The 21,325-nt window shown below is 36.8% G+C and overlaps 1 long non-coding RNA gene across 1 annotated transcript in view; it reads left to right on the plus strand.

Annotated features, from left to right (window-relative positions):
- LOC110467339 overlaps nt 1-21,325 on the plus strand; it is a 109,454-nt gene that overhangs the window by 26,629 nt on the left and 61,500 nt on the right. The gene's annotated exons all lie outside the window — the stretch shown is intronic.

A 21,325-nucleotide genomic window follows, 5' to 3' on the forward strand; every position in this document is an offset into this window, starting at 1 on the left:
CTGTACGTTGGTACCGTTTACCCTCAGGGTTTAGATCTACAATCTGTACGTTGGTACCCTTTACCTGAATGGTTTTGGTCAACAATATGTACGTTGGTACCCTTTACCTTCAGTGTTTAGATCAACAATCTGTACGTTGGTACCCTTTACTTTAAGGGTTTAATATCAACAATCTGTATGATTGTTCCTTTACCTTCAGAGTTTATATCTACAATCTGTACGTTGGTACCGTTTACCCTCAGGGTTTAGATCTACAATCTGTAAGTTGGTACCCTTTACCTTCAGTGTTTAGATCTACAATCTGTACGTTGGTACCCTTTACCCTCAGGGTTTAGATCAACAATCTGTACGTTGGTACCGTGTATATCAACAATCTGTATGTTGGTACCTTTACCTTCATACCTTTACCTTCTGTGTTTATATCTACAATCTGTACGTTGTTACCCTTTACCTTCAGGGTGTATATCAACAATCTGTATGTTGGTACCTTTACCTTCAGGTTTAGATCAACAATCTGTAAGTTGGTAACTTTACTTTCAGTGTTTAGATCAACAATCTGTACGTTTGTACCTTTACCTTCAGTGTTTAGATCTACAATCTGTGCGTTGGTACCCTTTACCCTCAGGGTTTGGATCTACAATCTGTACGTTGGTACCCTTTACTTTAAGGGTTTAATATCAACAATCTGTATGATTGTACCTTTACCTTAAGTGTTTAGATCTACAATCTATACGTTGGTACCCTTTACCCTCAGGGTTTAGATCTACAATCTGTACGTTGGTCCCCTTTACCCTCAGGGTTTTGATCTACAATCTGTACGTTGGTACCCTTTTCCCTCAGTGTTTAGATCTACAAACTGTGCGTTGGTACCATTTGCCCTCAGGGTTTTGGTCAACAATATGTACGTTGGTTCCCTTTACCCTCAGGGTTTAGATCAACAATCTGTATGTTGGTACCCTTTACCTTCAGGGTTTAGATCTACAATCTGTACGTTGGTACCCTCTACCTTCAGGGTTTATATCAACAATCTGTATGTTGGTACCCTTTACCTTCAGGTTTAGATCAACAATCTGTAAGTTGGTAACTTTACTTTCAGTGTTTACATCAACAATCTGTACGTTGGTACCCTTTACCCTCAGGGTTTTGATCTACAATCTGTACGTTGGTACCCTTTTCCTTCAGGGTTTAGATCTACAATCTGTACGTTGGTCCCCTTTACCCTCAGGGTTTTGATCTACAATCTGTACGTTGGTACCCTTTTCCCTCAGTGTTTAGATCTACAAACTGTGCGTTGGTACCATTTGCCCTCAGGGTTTTGGTCAACAATATGTACGTTGGTTCCCTTTACCCTCAGGGTTTAGATCAACAATCTGTACGTTGGTTCCCTTTACCTTCAGGGTTTATATCAACAATCTGTACGTTGGTACCCTTTACCTTCAGGGTTTAGATCTACAATCTGTACGTTGGTACCCTCTACCTTCAGGGTTTATATCAACAATCTGTATGTTGGTACCCTTTACCTTCAGGTTTAGATCAACAATCTGTAAGTTGGTAACTTTACTTTCAGTGTTTACATCAACAATCTGTACGTTGGTACCCTTTACCTTCAGGGTTTAGATCTACAATCTGTACGTTGGTACCCTTTTCCTTCAGGGTTTATATCAACAATCTGTATGTTGGTACCCTTTACCTTCAGGGTTTAGATCTACAATCTATAAGTTGGCAACCTTTACCTTCAGGGTTTATATCTACAATCTGTACGTTGGTACCCTTTACCTTCAGTGTTTAGATCTACAATCTTTACGTTGGTACCCTTTACCCTCAGTGTTTAGATCTACAAACTGTGCGTTGGTACCATTTGCCCTCAGGGTTTTGGTCAACAATATGTACGTTTGTACCCTTTACCCTCAGGGTTTAGATCAACAATCTGTACGTTGGTACCCTTTACCTTCAGTGTTTAGATCTACAATCTGTACGTTGGTACCCTTTACCCTCAGTGTTTAGATCTACAAACTGTGCGTTGGTACCGTTTGCCCTCAGGGTTTTGGTCAACAATATGTACGTTGGTACCCTTTACCCTCAGGGTTTAGATCAACAATCTGTACGTTGGTACCCTTTACTATAAAGGTTTAATATCAACAATCTGTATGATTGTACCTTTACCTTCAGTGTTTATATCTACAATCTGTACGTTGTTACCCTTTACCTTCAGGGTTTATATCAACAATCTGTATGTTGGTACCCTTTACCTTCAGGTTTAGATCAACAATCTGTAAGTTGGTAACTTTACTTTCAGTGTTTAGATCAACAATCTGTAGGTTTGTACCTTTACCTTCAGTGTTTAGATCTACAATCTGTACGTTGGTACCCTTTACCCTCAGGGTTTAGATCTACAATCTGTACGTTGGTACCCTTTACCTGAATGGTTTAGATCTACAAACTGTACGTTGGTACCCTTTACCCTCAGGGTTTAGATCAACAATCTGTACGTTGGTACCCTTTACTTTAAGGGTTTAATATTAACAATCTGTATGATTGTACCTTTACCTTAAGTGTTTAGATCTACAATCTATGCGTTGGTACCCTTTACCCTCAGGGTTTATATCTACAATCTGTACGTTGGTACCCTTTACCTTCAGGGGTTATATCAACAATCTGTATGTTGGTACCCTTTACCTTCAGGGTTAGATCAACAATCTGTAAGTTGGTAACTTTACTTTCAGTGTTTACATCAACAATCTGTACGTTGGTACCCTTTACCCTCAGGGTTTGGATCTACAAACTGTACGTTGGTACCATTTACCCTCAGTGTTTAGATCAACAATCTGTACGTTGGTACCCTTTACCTCCAGGGTTTAGATCTACAATCTGTACGTTGATACCCTTTACCCTCAGGGTTTAGATCAACAATCTGTACGTTGGTACCCTTTACTATAAAGGTTTAATATCAACAATCTGTATGATTGTACCTTTACCTTCAGTGTTTATATCTACAATCTGTACGTTGTTACCCTTTACCTTCAGGGTTTATATCAACAATCTGTATGTTGGTACCCTTTACCTTCAGGTTTAGATCAACAATCTGTAAGTTGGTAACTTTACTTTCAGTGTTTACATCAACAATCTGTACGTTGGTACCCTTTACCTTCAGGGTTTATAACAACAATCTGTACGTTGTTACCCTTTACTTTAGGGGTTTATATCAACAATCTGTACGTTGGTACCCGTTACCCTCAGGGATTAGATCTACAATCTGTACGTTGGTACCCTTACCCTCAGTGTTTAGATCTACAATCTTTAAGTTGCTACCCTTTAGGTAGCAGTATACAGTAGAAATGGCCCGACTCTGATAAACCAGGCACATGTCGAGGAAATGTAAACACAGCGGATTTACCCATCACAACACATGTATACATGTATATATATTTGTAAACTGCGTTACATTTACAATACATATAAAGTACTGAGGGGTGTATAAACCTCTTTTTTCTATGTATGTCACTTGTGTGAAAACCATGGTTACCACATCAAAAATTACCAAAAAATGCCCAAAATTGCTCTTTTGGACCCAAAATTTGACCCCCGCAACTAGTAATTTCTTTCCTAAGTTCTGTCTGAAATTAAAGATTACCTACCTGGTTGCATAATTATCTGGGTGCCAGTAAAGTTGTAAAACTTGATTTTTTGCAATTTTGCGTCGTATGCTTTTGTCAAAATTTTACCTCCTGTAAAGCTAACTTTTCAAGTGTAGGCACCCTTTTGGATTATGGCCAAAATTTTATTCTCGAACCAAAAAAATCTCCTTTTTTTTTTACAAATGTGAAGCTCACATAGCCCACTTCATCATGCTTATACCAATTTAGTACAGTTTTATTTTTATATGTTTTTTTACATATCATTATACAGTGGCTAGCCATTTATCAAAAATCTGTAGATTTAGATCAACAATCTGTACGTTGGTACCCTTTACCTTCAGGGTTAAGATCTACAATCTGTACGTTGGTACCCTTTACCCTCAGGGTTTAGATCTACAATCTGTACGTTGGTACCCTTTACTTTAAGGGTTCAGATCAACAATCTGTAAGTTGGTACCCTTTACCTTCAAGGTTTATATCAACAATATGTTCGTTGGTGAAACAAAATATAAACTTTATTTAGTTTACAACAATTATGAAACAAGTTGTTACATTTTATATTAATCACTCTTTCTGGCCCGGATATTAGCGCGCGCGGGGTCTTAATGTGGGAGGAAACCGGAGTACCCGGAGAAAACCCACGTAATCAGGCAGGTGACCCCCATACCCTTTCCCGTCCGATCAGGGAATCGAACCCTGGCCGCCTTGGTGAAAAGCAGGGGTGCCATCCACTACACCAACCGACCACCCTGGTACCCAAATGATGGATTGCCTTTTTTTTTAAGTCTGGATCTTAATCCTCAAAACGTTAAATATTATTCTCTACACTTCAGGATTGGTCAAAACATGCAAGAAAGTGTACCTACTGTAACACATTAGCATGTCCCTGTGGTTGTAGGGCTCAAGCCTTTAACAAAGTTATCGAATGCAAACTTAGTGTTTGTCTAATGAACATTAAGTGATAATAAACGTGGGTGGTGAAATCATATTTCGACAAAATACCAATACAATTGGCTTCATAGCAATGTACTTCAAAAAATAACTTGATTTTAAGACATTACAAATCATTACTAAAATAATAACTACATAAAACACCGCCTTCTGTAAATTTTATGATTGGTTGATTTATAATACTGCAAACGAGTTTTCCCAGCGGCATAATTGTGAAAATGTCAGACGCTTTCTGTTTATATAAATCAAATGGAAATTGTCATAAAGGTAAACACAATAAGTCGAATTTAAAAGCAAACAGACTCCTCATTTCAATTTTAAAGCTATCAGGTTTTAAAGGGGGAAAATGCGGGGAGGAACGTATTCGGATGGGGAGACCCCGGTAGTAATAACAGTGGGTGGTAAAGTGGTGGAAACAGCCCCTCCTACCCTCCCCACCCCCAGAAGATGTAGAGGACCTCTTTTCTGCAAAGTGGGAATTACGACACGAAAGATCCCCCGGATCCGCCAATATCTAACACTATGCATAGCGTAAGGATACGAGTTTTGAAAAATACTTATATCATTTTCAGTTTTTCATGAAAGAATCACGCACCGAACTCATCTCATAATTGACTCAGATCTGAATTGTGATATCTCAGCTGCATTCTTAATTGTTTTGTAGATGGACGAATACTTATTGTGAGAGGGACATGTGGAAAATAATTAGCACATGCAGACAACAGAAACAATGTACACTTTTGCGATACGTCACAGCGGTATTGACGTATCGCGCATGTTGTGTTGTCCACGATGACGTATGTTTTCTATAAATTTAACTCCAACAATGAGACTATTTGTATTATGTCGAGATAAATGGGTGTTTTATTTTAATAATCTGTTATGCAGGCTCGGGTAATATTAGTCCTGCTGTATCTCCCGGCGTGTCACAAGAAGCGACTGATGTGGGATCTTTAGATCTTTCGGTGGACCTTATTAACTCTTACGTTTTTAGACATGTGCATCACTTCATCAAATCCAGCAATACATTTTGAACGGTGTTTTTTAAAGTTGTGTATTTCTATACTTCATGTTTATGTCTATCATCATTGTTGTCATGTAATCGTAAATGCATGACTGGAGAGGGCTGTGATAAGTTGTAATAACTTGTGCCCAATCCCTTGTGTTCGATTTTATTGGCGATAAATATGTTTAAAAGTAAAAAAAAAAAAAAAAAAAAAAAAAAACATCTTCGACCCCCGTCTTCTTATTTATGACCTGGCCTTTTTGCTAGGAATTAAATTTAAACCCCATACAAACAACGTTGCTGTGAGTCCCACTACTACGATAGCAGCAAAAGCCAAAAACATGTGATATTGAGCATCATTGTGACAGATATTGCTGTAATATTTTAATAAATGTATTTCTACCACAATACGCTGTGTTATTCCACTCTCAGATCATTGTACAAACACGCTGACTGTTAGATAAATATGATCTTCAATAATTTTGATTGGTCGAGAAGATGAACTTTGACCGGGAAGACTTTTTCCACGTGCCTTTTTGCTACCTGCTGTTTTGTTTACGCCGTCGGCTGTCAGCATCCGACAAATATTGGTGACTTTGTGAGGTTATGCGGAAAGGGGGGTTATTAAGACAATATCAAAAGATGATACTTAAAGATTTGACCGCTAGTTTCAGGCAAAATTGCTACAGACGCTCGATATCGTTTCGACGTCACGCCGTTGCGTGTCCAGGTCGTGAAACCAAAACAAGATCTGTCACAGTGTCAGGAAATATTTCGTTCTCCCAACGTTCCCTTATCGCTATTTAGACGGTCTGACTATGGCTGAACTTGCACTATAAACTTCAACCATAGAACCGTCACGAAGAAACGTAGGCCAATGGTTTTGGATATTGACAGCGATTAGTTCGACTACAACGGTTCATCACTTGGCGGGAGACAGACTTCGTACGATATGCTTACGCGCATATAGTCCGTTGTTAATTTATATAAATTAATTCAATACTGATACTCTCAATATTTAAAGTCATTTATCTATTTTATTTTTTCACGAAGTTGTTGCCGAAACATTAATTTTGACAATAATTAAATTTGTAAAAAAAAAAGTCATTTTTAAATATTAATGAGTGACTTTTTACATATTGGTCATATCACTACGCCATCCTTGTCAACAAACACATGTGTGTATGTTCATGAGATTGAGGTAGAAACAGATCACATGACTCGTGGTTGTTGAAGATGGTATTTATTTCACTCGAGTTAGTTAATTTTCAAAAGTTACAGAAAGACACTCGCTAAAGCTCGTGTCTTTTGTAACATTTTGAAAATTAACTAACTCGAGTGAAATAAATACCATCTTCAACAACCACTCGTTGTGTAACCTCTTTATCTCAGATTTAAAATAAAATGAAGGCAAAAGCCAAAAACGTGTGATATTGAGCATCATTGCTGATAGATATTGCTATAATATTGGAATGAATGTACAGGTATATCTCAGATTTAAAAAAAAGCTAAAAAAAACCGCAATCAAGCTTACAGACAGACAAATATCTCAAGTGTATGGCAGGAAACCTGCCAAAGGCTTACAATTGACCTATGGTTTAAACTTCGCTGTTTTCTTCTGAAAAACATCCGTTCGTTTGAATGTCTTTGCTGAAAGATGATATATTTGTCTGGTGTTGAAGAAAAAAAACAATGTTTCAAGTGTCAATTCCATTGTGAACTTGCCCTGAAACTAGATTTGCGTCATGCATACACACTGTGGGGAAAAAAAAGAAGGTCAAGGCCGTATCGATCATGTAACGCATGCATGTCAATTTCACGACACGACAGATACCCGGGAGGTCAAGAAAGTTTTAAGCGTACAGAAGACCGGCGTCAATGTAATAGGGTAATTGATGAATGAGGCAAATTGTTATTTCCAACGTGTATCTATTTATAAATCATTGATTTAAAAGAGTAAAACTTTATACAGACCATTCTACAGTTGTAACTTTCAAGTTTAAATTGTACGCTTCTCTCGAGTAAGGATGGAGAAAAGGGAATTTGCTAATTTGAAAATAGATTAAACCACATTTTAACGTGCAGACCCCCCCCCCCCCCCCCCCCCCTTCTAATTGGAGAGACCTAGGTGCATGTGTCCGTTGCTAGGTGAAATAGTGACGTTTGCGATCTCTCACCCCAGTTGAGGTAATTTACAATGTTGTTTACAATTCTAATTCTACGAGTTGACATTTTGACATTAACATGTTATAACAGAAATCTAGTTTTCCCATAGCTAAAATCACCCTTTCTGTTATCAATTAATTATCATTAGCTTTCGTGTAATCGAACGCGCACACCATTGAACCGTTATGTAATGGAAACCGAACCCCACCAAATCATATCCATACGTCATGATATTGGACATCGGGATCAATGAGTACCAGCGCACCGTAATTCGTATTGACAAGAAGAACGAAGGGGTTGTGTCCGGCCCACGCGAAATATTGTCAGTTTCTCACGAGTTGACCTTTACAATTTATTTCACTCTCACATACAACTAATTCCCAAGAGTTTTCCACTCCTTAGAAACCCGAAGAAAATATCTTACTGATGCGTATGTCGTCCTGAATGTTGAGAACTTGGTTTTGTGATGTTAAGCAAAACAGATACAAATTGGACGAGACTAAATCACGGATTCAGATAGGAACGCAATGATTTATGCATATAATTAGAAATATTAATATAAGGGAGTTAACTCTCACAGAAACCACTAGATTCGTGTTGGAGGGAGATAACTCTTACACAAATCAAAGGTTGTATATAACCTTAAGTTCTTTTTTTTCTTATTCAAGTATGTGTATATGTAAAGAAAGCTCTAAAGGTCGGCATTTAAGCCAGTCATTTGTCCGTTAAGTAAACCCATAGCAGCAACACAGGAGGTCATGTTGTTTTAACTTGACCTTGACCTCTGTGACCTCAGTCTAGTTTTTTTAAATTTAATATTGTACTTAAAACTGCAGCTTTGATTTCCTTCTATGAGTGCAGGATGCTAAATGTACAATATTGTTTTTAAACTTTAACTTTTGACCTTAAATGTGGGAGCGCAGGATCCATGGTTTGCATCAATAATATAATACGGATTTTGCCATAGGAGCATTGCAGCACGTGAAACATATTTTTTCGAGCAATTTCAGTCTGAAATGTCAAAGATGGGTTTAGTGAGATTCCGCTTCAGATCATATGTTACCAGAGGTATCTAATCTCAAATAAAATACACATCTTTATCAAAAGACTGTATTCATTATTTCATCAAACAGATTGCACACAAAGTTTTCTGTGTTTTTAAGAATGAATCGTATTTATTTTGTCAATTTCACACAGGAAGATATTGGCGTACATCCGTTCTCCAAACAATACCCCACATACGATAAACAGCTTGCAACAGTACTTCATTGATGGGCCTTATCTTAACCAAAGCAGAGGCCATTCAGTACTGTATAACAGCTCTCTAGAGAGAGCGGCGAAAACGTGCGATATACTTCCCGTGCAGCTTAAATGACCTTGGCATTCATGAATGACGTCAAGGTAGGTCATGATACATTCGGAACACCTCTGCCGATTTCCGGTCGAAGTGATTGACGATTTGACTGGCCGAGGCGATCCGAGCGAGTTTATACACTAATATACACTGTCGTTACTACAGCAAACCCCAATTCATAAATATCTGCTTCAATTAGCGTCAGGTACTGTTAATTCGTGTTGACAATTTGTACACATCTATAGAGTTCATTTACAGTTGCGCTAGGTGCATGAGAAAGCTTAACTGTCGTTTTCTCCTGGTGGTATGTGTACGAATTCTACTTGTAAGGATCGTTTGTATTTCTTGTTTTTTATATACGTCATCGAAACACACGAAATATTTTACTTTTGTGTAACGGATTTTTTGTATGTCCCCGTACGCATACCATTCCCGTCCTGGTTCTGCCCCATCGTGTCCAATCCTGATTCAATGTCACGCATTTGTACAAATTTTATGTGTAAGTGTGGTTTGTTTTTCTTTTTTCTTTAGGTCATCGGCGAAACACGTGAAATATTTGACTGGTATGTAACGGATTTGTTGTATGTCCCCTCCATTTTACGGGGACTTGCTAAACATATCTTTCCAGGCCTGCTCCTGCCCCGTCCTGCCCCGTGATCCTGTCCAATCCTGATTCAGTGTCAACTACGTGTACAAATGTTATGCGTAATTTTGGTTTGTTTGTCTTTGAATGCATGTCCTCAGAACACGTGGAATATTTGACTTGTGTGTAACGGATTTTGGTATGTCCCGGCCATTTTTACGGGGACATGCTACACATCACTTTCCCGTCCTGGTCCTGCCACGTCCTGCCTCGTCCCGATACGATGTCACGGCTCTACAGGCTTCAAATCTTAAACAGATATTCATTTAAGTTTATACATTTACAAAGGTCAAATTTGTTAATACCTCGGTTGAGTTTGTGTTTCTGGATTCGTAAGTTAACGTCAAGGTCACTGTTGCTATTTATAGCTCAACCACAGGGGCCAAAAATGCGTTCATGTGTTACAGATTTTTTCTAGTTCTAAATGCGACAAGACAGAAACATCTTTTTTGTTTAAAAAATATAAACAATTATATATTTATTTTTTATTTTGACGACAATGAACACACAAAGTTTTTAGGGAGTATGTTTTTTAAGCAAAGTCAAATGTCTTCCTTGGACATCAAATTCGAAAAATGTTTACACCGCCTGAAACCTCACACTGATGTACCAGCTATGGTATGCCGAATTGAAAACCCCATTGCAGCATTGCGATAACATTGTTTGGTGGGACGGCGTTATATTCGTTTTCAAAATAATGTTATATGCTAATTTATTACTTTGTTAATAACAATAACTTAAGTTGCTCATTGAATTATATTTGATACGCATTTTTTTGTATATCTATGTAGCTATATAAAGATACATGTGAAGAAGGTGTATTGCCACACTTTTATTGTGACGTAATAATTGAAATGACGTCATAACTAAATTGACGACAAAAATCTATAACATAGGTATTGGTTGAAAGGTAGCAAGACATACATGTAATTATACTCGTATCGTACATATGACATAATTACTATATATTTTGGGTCCTCTTGAAAGTTATCAGAAATAATAAGCAGACATGGATAATATATTAAGGTCATTGGATTGTATTGATAAACGAAAATAGGAGGTACATCCCTAGTTGAAAATCTAAAGTGAGAGACAGTATCACAATTTCCCAATATTCTAATGATTAATATTAAACTGATGAATATTGTATGTTTATTATTAACAGAACAGTGTGTTCTCTTAATAATAAAGTATTTCAAAGCAATCCAGGCATTAATTCAGTTGTTTTTTTTATCATTGAGTCACATGTGTCCATTTTTCTGTACTTCAGGAAACCGGCTACCTATTTCACTTCTGTGAAGTTTTTCAAGACAGATAACTCTTACATACAATTACTATGTGTATATGGTTTTATTACAAAATGTCAATTTTTAATCGTTTATAGATAATTTATTTTACACAATTTCAGCATTTATGAAATTGATATACATTAATGCAATATTAATCTATGGCAGTATTATTTTTATTGACATAATTTTGCAAACAATTGTGTCTTTCATTTTTTTTTTCAAAATTCCCTGCTTTATACATAAATTTCCATTTAAAATCCTTCAAATTCTAACAACCTATATTTGTTTTGTGGTAGAAATTTTTCTTTACTTCATAGCAATAAAACTACAAAATTTGAAGAAATTATTCTGAGAAATGGTGACACAATCCTAATACCTAAAGCAGCCTTAAAGAAACAAAATGGTTTGATGAATGATACATATTTTGGCACCCTTTGGCTCGCAGGAAGTGAGGGGAGACAATTCTGACAACAAAAAATTTCTGGAATAACTAAAGCATTGAGCAATAAGTACAGTCTTTGTGCTTTAATGAGCAGAGAGAGTAATAAATGGCCTGGTCGCGTATAAACGGAATCGTTGTTTTTTTCCGTTAAATAAACCCATTCGGGAAATATGCATCATTACCAGGGGGATCTAGATCAAAATGGGCGGAACCCTATCATGTCGACCTTGACCTTTTCAAAGTGAAAGGAACACAACGATAAAATGGCATTTGTGGCGAAATCAGACACGTTTACATCCTACTCGCTCTGCTCTCGTGACCTTGCTGTCAATGCCAAATCCCGAAATTCCAAGTCAGCTAAATGTTCACGAGGAGGGACAATCTGTATACAAACCTACTAATGTACGCAGGCGCGAAATAAGGTCACACATGTATTCACCAACACGTGCGGTTGTTACATAAATAGCTCCAGTGAACAACAGAACGTTGGCGAAACGTGTCCCTTTATCCACTCGTCCTTCCTCTTCCGAAACGTTATACTCGGTACACCTCTACACTTTATACATTTAAACTTAACGTAATGGAAACTTGCTTAACCTCTAAACTTTATATAATAGACACTCGTTTTGAGAAAATAAGATACCTGAAGATTTAGATACGAGTTTTACTATTGGTTGTATTTGAACATTCGGAACTAATACACATTTATACTGAAATTCGAGAAGTCAAACTCGAGACTTTTCAAATGGCATCCCAACTTTCTATTAAAATCACTAACCAGGAAATGTGAAAAATGCAGCATGAAAAAGAAAGATGAATACCCTCAAAGGGCAATAACTCTTATCCCTAAAAACTTATTTTTTTGTCGTTTTATCATTTGATTATTTTTATGCTTATATTAGAGAATATGTATTTTTGATTGAAAATATCATTTTAATTCCTGATTGTGTAAAAGATCGTTAGAGATAAACAAACTTTAACAAAATGACGAGAAGCATTTTGATGGGGGCCACATGTGGTGCTAGAAGCATCCAACCGAAACAACCGGTTTCGCAACTAGCGATTTGGGATTAGTTTTTCTACTTTGATCGGGTCTCCTCGACTCTTGCTGGAGTATTTTGATGCCAAGTTTGCGTTTCGATTTTCGTTGTTTTATTCATTGTGCGTTGTTGCTGTACATTTGGTATATCATCCAAGAGTTACTCCTTCCGTTTTATATAATCTTGTGTACTTCGTGACGTCACGTTACTATTGTAGTGTGATGACATGTAATTGTGACGTCACGACGTTGTTCTTTTGAATAAACCTGGAGAGCCCTGTGAAGGGTGAAAGCAGCTAGTTTTTTAGTCGGTCGTTAATCTTTTTTTTTCTATATACATATATATATCTTCTCTGAATCTGTTGATGAACATATAAATGGTTTCCATACTAAGCAAAAATACGTATACCGTTTGTTAATTTTCACCCCTGCACCACTGCCAAAAACTGCAACTTCACATTGGAAACTGGCTTTCACGGCATGGTGATAGCTTATACAAATAATTTCTGAAAAGAAAACCAAACAAAAGATAATTAACAATAATGTAAGGAGTGTAAAACGATGATGTTAAGGATGATGATGATGATGATGAATTTGATGATGATGTCAGATGATGATGATGATGAGTGTAAAAAAAGGTTTAAAAAACTTGTTAAAACTGTATAGATACCTTTGTTTAATGTGTATGAACAATCATGTACTGAACAGGATACTGGATACTGCACAACCATGTACTTATGAATAATGTCACATATGTTTTGTCTTGTCTTGTAAAATGAATGTGGGAAAGAGGGAAAGACCAGGATTCGAACTCTGAACTCCAGATTGTTGACTGATCGCTCTAACTGACGGAGCTCTCTGGTTCACTGAGGCATTTTGGGAAATATTTATATTTTGATGTCTGCTGTTACCTCCCTTTTATTTCGTTTAATCCATTATAATTGGCCTCAGACCACAATTAATTCTACTATATGTGTAGTAAATGAAAAATGCAGGGTCTGGTTCCTATTTTATGTTGTAGATCTATTCAAACTGAACCTACGGTGAGCTGGAAAGTACCTCATGACCGGCATTTATAGGATAATTAAGATAAATTCATTTGAATGTCAATTACCTGCATGTATAGGGGAAAATACCAAAACACACAAAATATCAATGCGCAAGCCTCATCACTCATTGTGCGAATGCATACTTGAAAACTGTGTTAAGAAAATCAAATCACTAGAATAGATATTGTTGAAGATATCTGTGAAACACTATTTAGCAACTGACCTAAAATGCCCTTATGCACTACATTTGTGTACAACGACCCGGACGTGTATTCCGTCTTTGCGTATTGCAGAGTTATCTTCTCTTGATAGCATGCAGGTATTGATTGTTACGTCATTGGTTCGTGTGAGAAAATTACGTCGTTTTCTCAAAAATCGATGACGTTACTCTCACAAACAAATGTCGTAACAATCAATACCTGCTCTCAAGAGAGGATAACTCTGCAATACGCAAAGACGGAATTTGTGGTCTGAGGCCTGTAACACCACAGCTGACTAGATATGTGTTCAATTGATGACACTATCATTCAAAACATCATCATTTTTATCGTTTGTTTACGATGTTCAGTTTACTGAACAATTTAATCTCATTTTCATTTCCTCTTTTTTTTACAAATCCCTGGTGATCAAATCTGATGCGTTCGACACAAAATGGCTTTCGCTTCAAAACAACATGTCAGTTAATGCGGATATTGTATGTGTCCCCGTGGTACGTGTAGAGCGACCTTTCGTGTTTGTTTTTGTGTTGTAAACATCGTATTGTAATACAGTACGTGTCCCCAGTATCAACTTACATAGTACTAGCCGTCTAATTCGTTCCGGTTGTTTCTCCATAAACAGCGGCTGGCTTTCCTGTATTAGACGTTTGGGAATTCGTATGAACTGCACCACACTCGGAACCTTGAGTAATTAGGTCCGTCTTTAGGACGAATTAGGCTGCTTTGATTATTAACAATGTACGGTGATACCACTTGGGAAACGCCCACACTCTAAACCATATTCATTATCAAAGGGAAAGCGTGCCTCGCTATGGATATGGCCCTCAGCGGTGTAACTAAGTTCATGTCAGTTTTAGTTCATGACAATAAAAGCTTTTCTAGAAAAGTGCTATTTGGTTGTTTCGCGATTTTTTTATTTTTTTTTTGTTATTTCCATTTTTGTTTGGGATAGTAGATATTTCTTATCATCGGTTTCCGCCTTCCTAAGCTCGTTTTAACAGAATATGCGGGTTGGTAGTCTAAACAAGTAGAAAAGGTATAATCAAACGTTAGGTTGTGGTACTCCTACAATTCAGAAAAAAAGTACAGAGGATAAATAATATTAGTCCGGATTTATTTATCTGTTTATTTATATCCTACATTACTCAATACACTATACATTTATTTCCCTTGTGGTAGGGAAACAGTATTTTTTGTCTCCCTATGATTAATCATAAAATACAAATGTATTTCACGAGGGCAAATACTCAATAAAAGTTAATTAATAATACAACAGGAAAGACGTTCATGTTTGCGCGCCATACTACAGCCATGTGGCAATCAAGGACGATAATCCAAATATACGTCCCGAGAAAGTCGAGCGAGAGAGGGAATGCGACGATCTATTTCAAGGTTATTTGATGATCATCACAATCAAATGTGCACGTGTCCTCTAAGGAGCCATAGAGTGGACAGAAAGATATACAGTGGTCCAGAAAGTAACCCGATCTTCCTATAAATTTCACTGATATCGGTTCTACGAATGGTAAGTAGCTGATTATACAGCAAATGTATTGCATTGAAAGCCTTTTGAAATGTTTCCTTGTTTGATCTGTTCAACAAACCACTTATTTTATTTCGTCAATCTTTAGTAAAAACTAGTGCGACATTAGATGATTGTTTTTGCTGTGAATGACGTTGAATATAAAAATGGATGGGTCGACTGCTCGACCACGTCAGTTTTCCCCGGTTACTCCGGTTTCGTCCAACATTTAGACCCCCACCTGAAACCTCATCCCCCCCACACACACACACATTGAGACCCCCACCTGATACCCCCCCNCACTTTCTTGATAGCAATCTCCCTGCTTCTCTCTAATGGTGTTAACATATTGAAGTCGATTCGATTAGTTTTCAGATAGATATCGAGTGCTGACATAGTTACAACCAGCATAGGTTTTCGAGATATGCAGGTGGGTGAAGAATATGGGTAATTTTATGGTCGCCATTACGATTTTATTGGGAAATACTCCATTCCCTTTTACAGAAGGAGTATCGCCAATTAGTGTGTCCTGTGGTTTCGTTATCTCTACCATGTATCTACCCTTGAAAAACACGATATTGCTTGGATTTGAGCTACATGGAAATTGAAATGACAGGTGAAATTGATGTAGAAGAAGACGCTTACCCTTTTTGAACACCTGGTCTTATTTGTCCTGCATTTTTTCAAAGACATGGGTATTAAAGTTTATATTTTGTCAGAGAGTCATCGATTTACAGTTAAAATTACGGTTTTGTTTTTATGTTGGGTGTTCTTTATTTTATGGTTTATTTTCTGTTCGGTGTGTTCTATTTTATGGTTCATTGGGTTCGGTGTGTTCTATTTTATGGTTCATTGGGTTCGGTTTGGTTTGTTTGCGTTTTACGTTCTATAAACAGCTATGGTCATTGAAGGACATGCTATGTTTCGGTGGTGGAGGAAAGCTGGAGTTCCCTGAGAAAAACCACTGACCTGTGGTCAGTAACTGGCAACTGCCCCACGTCACACGTAGGCCTCGAACCCGCGACCAAGTGGCGGAGGGCTATTGGGACAATGTAGCAGATTTTCAGACGCCGTAACCACTTTGCCACCACGGCCCTTGGTTCATTAGGAAATCTCTCTTAAACATGTAAATCTCTTTCTTTTTAATATACGTCGTTTAATCTTATTTGTATAAAATTCGTACTGTCCTAGTATTTTAGAAAAAGAAAAAAGAAAAAAATCTACAGATTTTCTTGCATACAAAACTTCAAGTTAAAGATGTATAAATATTTCATCGTTTTGTTTGATTGACCATTTTGTAAAAAAAAAAACCACAACAACATTAAATTGAATTCAAGTTTAAGATTATATTGAAAATTAAGATATCTATTAATTTTGGCTTTGATAGAATTTTTAGAATGTCCGCAGTAACCGGGGCCGTGTGTACTGTACGACTCTGTCGGTGGCGCTTAAAAACTTCAAGCTATTCAACAACACATGTGGACTTTTTTAAAGATATTTCTTTATTTCAATGTGTGCTTTGCATACATAATATGTACGGAAGGATCGTCTCGGGTAAGGTTACCAGATCTACATAACAACATGCATATGATATACATGTTCAACAGTAGAACTTAACCTTTGCTTTCTCCACGCTCTAGATCTATGTACTTGTCGTGCACAACACGGAGACACTCAATGACTATTAATCCTAATTGTAATTACAGCGGGACCTCGTTACACTGCCACGATTTGTCCGAAGAAATGATGGCGTTATAAAGCGGTCTATCGATGCATTGAGGGAACATTGTAAAGAATTTCTTAAGAAAAAAAGAAAATAGGACCATGAAACTTGTTGGCGGTAGCTAGGCGAGGTACAATGTGAAAACTAACTAACTCGAGTTAGATAGATATGATAACCAACCATCACTGGTTGGGGAACCTCTATATATACCCTTTTCCCCCTGTTTTCTCCACGGTATATTCTTACATCTTACATCGCTAAAACATTGTTAATTCCGTTAAGGTAATGTAACTACGTAAAGAACTACACGAAAACAAAATAAAGTTTCGGTTTTACCTGTTGACTGTGAACTCCATGTACATACACTGGCAACTAAATATTGTTTATAAAAGCATTTTACATTAACTTAAGCAACACAGTACAGCCAAAACACAACTTTGAATTTGTTTCAAACGAGAAACTAGCAACATTCATGACGATATGTCCATCAATATGCTTTACGTTAAATAAGAATATGCAAATTATGTTTTACGAAATTGTGCATGCTTTTTTCGGATTTAAATATCTCTGCGCTTACTTGGTGTACATCAATATGACATGTTTAGTATCAAAATGACCAAAAAGTTCATACACTATATATACACTACCATAATTCAATTTCAAAATTGTATTCGCCTGTGACATGTATCTGTCATTTTGTTAGGATACCCCCGTCACTCAACCTGTGGTGACATTTATGCAAGGAGGTCCACTACGCTAATCAGTAGTAGTAATGAATATTCATGTATGCATTTATTGTTTATTTTTATATATCTGCATCCACCATAAAACAATGGGTGTGTTTGCCAGGACTGCGATTACTTAAATGACCAATGCAACAATACCACTTTATCTTTCCGTCACAACTCTTGACACATTGAGTTATGCATGCTTCACGTGCAGTCACGTGCTCCTTACTTTCCCTAGCTACTTACTGGAAACTCGTGACATTTTGGCATGCACTGTTTACAAACACCGGTGTCACGTGACTATGATAAATTCATTTACAGTATATGTATTTTGCATATTAGTAATATTTGTCCATGGATGACTGATTTATTCTGCTTTGTTTTTATCTGCTTTGTCACTTGGCTAGCCCGCTGTCATAACAAATTGACATAATGGCGGATATGCTAGCTGTGTTCACGATGTGACATTACAGCACTGTGTTATAACGCCAGAATTGGTTTTAACACAAATGGATTCCGTCATTATCCACAGTATGTAATGTAGTTCGTTGACGTAAATCCTACACATTGAGTCAAAAAACACGATAATGGGGATTATTTTATATTCATTTTTGCTTGTCGGAGTTTCATGTAATATTCTCTTTAGAAGCCGTAACATACTCCTATTTCTATATTGTATATCGATAGGAAATATCCTATGTCAAAAGAGGAATTTTGACGTCTATCAAGACATAGATTGAAAAAACAGGGAGAAAGCTCTGTATGTTGGACGTGGTTAATCGTTATATTTTCGCTCGTTCGGTATTTGTGAGTAAGGCCACTTCATGCTCAAGCTAGCGGTTGAAAGAATGATATTTGATATTTATGCATGAAGATACGAGTCATCTCGCGAATTTATGCAAAAAATAGCCTCTCGCGAAGAAATTGTGATTTACACTAGCAAACGATACCGTGGCTGTCTTTTATATGTATTCCTACTTGTTGCAAAGTGACGAGTAAGCTTCTCTGTAATTGCGGTAAATTACTCATCTCTCGATATCAATACAGAAGATACCAATGTTCAGATACAATACCTCATATCAAAGGGGAAATGGGCTAAACAGATACATTTGTAATATAGTCCGAACTATTCCGACGTGTTATCGACTTTTTTTCTATCGGTCTGGCGTCGATTAACGACGTTAATCGACGCCAGACCGACATAAAAAAAAAAAGTCGATAAAACGTCAGAATACTTCGGACTACATTTGTTCATGTTCAAGAAATCTGACCATGGCCCCGCAGTGTGGAAAGCTGGGAGATGTTATCATCGGAAAAGATACGTACATTAAAATTCAACACGATTAAGTTATTGCAATTTGATTTGATTTGATTTATTTACTTTTACAGTCGATCTCGAATTCACATATATGCATTACGAGTCAAGTAATTAAGAAATAGCCACATGCATTTTTTAACTACGCTATGTCCGATATTCCGATTTCGTGAAGCTCTCGCGAAAATTTGTTGAAACACATTCCCAAAAATAAGAATTCGCAGAAATTTACTTATTTACATTATAGTATCATGTCATATCGGTGTTAATATCAAAATAAGTCAAAATCTGATATGTAATGATTTTACTGTTAATCACGGCGTATAGTGTTGATGCATACGAACTTCAATTGAGTGGGGTTTTATTTGTTCGTTTTGTTGTTCTTGAATGACGAAACACATAAACTTTATACGAATACTATGAAAATACAATATTGGTCGCATACAACATGTGTATGAACGCGAAAGATTCGCTGTATTATTTTTTCGCGGTTCCATTTGGTGCAATGAAATCGCGAATAGTAATACAACGAAAAAGGAAAACATTTACAAACACAAGTTTCAGATACCGAAATTTTCAATCAACGAAATAGCTGTGAATGAACGTAATACCGCGAAAAGAATACACGCATGAATATTTCTTGCTTTAAAGTATGAGCATTATACCGCGAAAAGAATACACGCATGAATATTTCTTGTTTTAAAGTATAAGCACTATACCGCGAAAAGAATGCACGCGTGAATATTTCTTATTTTAAAGTATAAACGTTATACCGCGAAAAGAAAATACGCATGAATATTTCTTGTTATAAAGTATATTACATCATGCGAATACCGAACTTTGTAATCCGTCTACATGGAAATCACTATCAAGTGATATCGACGTGGCCGAGTTAATTAATTATATACGATATTGGGGGCAAAAATTGTATATTGCATTATTGATGAAGTTAGGGATTTGGGATATAGATGAAAACCAGGAAAAGGGAATAAGGCTTTTGATAGGGTGTGCTGTGTAACAAAACCGACAACTGAAGCAGACTATATCAATATTTGTAATTAATTAAGAGCGGTCTACATAGATTCAGAATGTTATAAGCGCACATGTGCATACGATTTGGCGATACGATGCCGTGGGCGGTAGTCATTGTCGGTTTTAAGTGGGTTGGACTGTTTTCTTTTCATCATAGATTCGTTCAACTCAATTCTAGCTCTAAATGAAATATTACAAAAACCACTTAAGTATATTTTTTGGGGTATTTTTGATAAAAGTTTAAAGCATACGATTTTGATTCTTCGATGTTTTCGGATATTTATTAAATTTCTCAATAAAAAATTAATTTCAAGCTGACAATACTTTTAAAATTAAGGTAAGTAAAGTATGTTATACTTTATTGTGAATTTCATCGGTTAAGCCCGTCGGAAGTTAATATATATAATACCCAGTAATTACAGGAGCGAAAAAGCACAGATGTTGAAATGTCTTTCTCAAATGTCTTTCTCAAATGTCAATTATGTCAGCTGTTTGCGTAATATTATCCTGTAATCTGCTGTTTTTTTGTCGTTCAAACTTGCATCCCAAAAGAGCTGAGAAATGAGTACGACGGAATTTTAGCTGAAACATGGAAATTGGATTCTGAAACCACAAAACAATCCCTAGTAGGGGAGAGGTTTCAATATAGCTAACAACGATACCACAAATATGCTAGTATATTTACTGAAACGAAATTCTATCGTTAATACATCATTATACTTACAATGTATGTGAATGAAATGTTGATATCTATAGCTTACATCGTTGAGGTCAAGGTTTCTAGGGCGACCCCCCTGTATAACGTTTGGGTATCGGAAATTATACCTCTGAAAGGGTAATAATTTCTAACGAAGGCTGTGACAGTCTGTTATTAAAATACTTGAGCCGTTTTGATGTTTTACGCCGCAACAATTTGCGGTTACATAGTACAAACAATGTTTTACTATGGAAGTAACGTCCCATGCTTAAAGTGTGATGCGGCATCGTTAGCGTAATGTATTTTTTTTATTTAATTAGGGTAAACATCTAGTATCAGGCATTTTCTTTCATCTCTTGTTTTGTATGATAGAACTTTCCCAGACTTCGGACAGGTGTATCCATCATTTCATCTAGTCCTTGTTTTTGCCCGCACCCTAGGGTAAAGACAAATGACACGCGCTGCAATAGACAATTGCGTGACGTCATTAAACAATCATTATGACTTCAAGCGTCA

This window comes from Mizuhopecten yessoensis, unplaced genomic scaffold (genome assembly GCF_002113885.1).
Source record: "Mizuhopecten yessoensis strain PY_sf001 unplaced genomic scaffold, ASM211388v2 scaffold11171, whole genome shotgun sequence".
Lineage (NCBI taxonomy): Eukaryota > Metazoa > Mollusca > Bivalvia > Pectinida > Pectinidae > Mizuhopecten > Mizuhopecten yessoensis.